We start from the raw sequence: 2956 nt of genomic DNA, 5'->3' as shown, positions 1-2956 counted from the left end.
TTTAAGGCAATTTTTAAAAGTATATTCGGCCTGGAACAACAGTTAAAGTTCTGCATGCAGTTTTGGCTCTCGACTAATATTTTTTAACAAACCATGTAAAGTACTGTAGGTCTTCTCTCTCTCTCTTTCGGGAAAAAAAAGAACAAGATGGAGTCATAGAGATGTACAGCAAGGAAACAGACCCTTCGATCCAACCTGTCCATGCCAACCAGATATCCCAACACAATCTAGTCCCACCTGCTAGCACCCGGCCCATATCCCTCCAAACTCTTCCTATTCATATACCCATCCAAATGCCTCTTAAATGTTGCAATTGTACCAGCCTCCACCACATCCTCTGGCAGCTCATTCCATACACGTACCACCCTCTGTGTGAAAGAGTTACCCCTTAGGTCTCTTTTATATCTTTCCCCTCTCACCCTAAACCTATGCCCTCTAGTTCTGGACTCCCTGACCCCAGGGAAAAGACTTTGCCTATTTATCCTATTCATGCCCCTCATAATTTTGTAAACCTCTACAAGGTCACCCCTCAGCCTCTGACGCTCTAGGGAAAACAGCCCTAGCCTGTTCAACCTCTCCCTGTAGCTCAAATCCTCCAACCCTGGCAACATCTTTGTAAATCTTTTCTGAACCTTTTCAAGTTTCACAACATCTTTCTGATAGAAAGGAGACCAGAATTGCACGCAATATTCCAACAGTGGCCTATCCAATGTCCTGCACAGCCACAACATGACCTCCCAACCGCTGTACTCAATACTCTGACCAATAAAGGAAAGCATACCAAACGCCTTCTTCACTATCCTATCTACCTGCGACTCCACTTTCAAGGAGCTATGAACCTGCACTCCAAGGTCTCTTTGTTCAGCAACACTCCCTAGGACCTTACCATTAAGTGTATAAGTCCTGCTAAGATTTGCTTTCTCAAAGTGCAGCACCTCACATTTATCTGAATTAAACTCCATCTGCCACTTCTCAGCCCATTGGCCCATCTGGTCCAGATCCTGTTGTAATCCGAGGTAACCCTCTTCGCTGTCCACTACACCTCCAATTTTGGGGTCATCTGCAAACTTACTAACGTATCTCTTATGCTCGCATCCAAATCATTTAAGTAAATGACAAAAAGTAGAGGACCCATCACCGATCCTTGTGGCACTCCACTGGTGACAGGCATCCAGTCTGAAAAACAACCCTCCAGCATCACCCTCTGTCTTCTACCTTTGAGCCAGTTCTGTATCCAAATGGCTAGTTCTCCCTGTATTCCATGAGATCTAACCTTGCTAATCAGTCTCCTGTGAGGAACCTTGTCAAATGCCTTACTGAAGTCCATAGAGATCACATTTACTGCTCTGCCCTCAATCCTTTTTGTTACTTCTTCAAAACATTCACAAACTTGATTGAGACATGATTTCCCACGCATAAAGCTATGTTGACTATCCCTAATCAGTCCTTGACTTTCCAAATACATGTAAATCCTGTCCTTCAGGATTCCCTCCAACAACTTGCCCACCACTGAGGTAAGGCTCACCGGTCTATAGTTCCCTGGCTTGTCCTTACCACCCTTCTTAAACAGTGGCACCACGTTAGCCAACCTCCAGTCTTCTGGCACCTCACCTGTGACTATCGATGATACAAATATCTCAGCAAGAGGCCCAGCAATCACTTCTCTAGCTTCCCACAGAGTTCTTGGGTACACCTGATCATGTCTTGGGGATTTATCCACCTTCAACTGTTTCAAGACATCCAACACTTCCTCCTCTGTAATCTGGACATTTTGCAAGATGTCACCATCTATTTCCCTACAGTCTATATCTTCCATATCCTTTTCCACAGTAAATACTGATGCAAAATACTCATTTAGTATCTCCCCCATTTTCTGTGGCTCCACACAAAGGCCACCTTGCTAATCTTTGAGGGGCCCTATTCTCTCCCTAGTTACCCTTTTGTCCCTAATATATTTCTAAATACCCTTTGGATTCTCCTTAATTCTATTTGCCAAAGCTATCTCATGTCCCTGTTTTGCCCTCCTGATTTCCCTCTTAAGTATACTCCTACTTCCTTTATACTCTAAGGATTCACTTAATCTATCCTGTCTGTACCTTACATATGCTTCCTTCTTTTTCTTAACCAAACCCTCAATTTCTTTAGTCATCCAGCATTCCCTATACCTACCAGCCTTCCCTTTCACCCTGACAGGCATATACTTTCTCTGGATGGATGAAATGTGATGGATTGACTGAAGGTTTTCTCCTGTCTGAAATGGTCTGTGTGTTTTTAAATGAGCTTGAGCGGATGGGAGAAAACAGTTAAATGGTTTGGTCTTCATGATAACTATATTACAAATTACAATTAAATATTTTAGCTGTGGTGTTGTCTTTTAAAATTTCTTCATAGGGGTCAACAAACAAGGTATGATCAAGAACGTCAGTCACTGTAATTTTCAACAGGGAAGACATGTAGGATTGCATCAACAAACAAATTCTGTGGTTAGAGCAGCTTACAAACTTGCAGAAATTAATGCAAACTCAGCACATTCAATATATAGCATATATTTTGACCAGGAAACATATTTTAGAATGTTTTATTTTAATACCAATAGTTTGAGAAACACAATTCACTGCTTTGATTGAAAGATTTTGGAAAATAGTACATGTTCACATATTTTAAAATGACGTTTTCCTGAATAGTTTGGAGTCGAGGAAGTTAAAAAAAACATGTTGTATAGAATAACTTAATTGTGTAAAAAAGTGCCAACTTACGTGACTCTCTTCTTTTGAAGATAATCTCTTCAAAAACCAGTATTCTTAAAAGCTGGCTGTTCTTCTTCCAGCCTAAGACTGCCTTTCTTTGTGCTGGAAACCTCTTTATGACATTCAAAATGTGGTGGTTATGCCTGTTTCTTTTTAGGAACGACGCTTACATTGTTTTCAGAGGAAAAAAATGGCTATATAGCAGTGAC

The sequence above is a fragment of the Chiloscyllium punctatum genome, chromosome 44, assembly GCF_047496795.1.
Source record: "Chiloscyllium punctatum isolate Juve2018m chromosome 44, sChiPun1.3, whole genome shotgun sequence".
NCBI classification, from domain to species: Eukaryota; Metazoa; Chordata; class Chondrichthyes; order Orectolobiformes; family Hemiscylliidae; genus Chiloscyllium; species Chiloscyllium punctatum.
Note: the sequence above shows the minus strand (reverse complement) of the source record.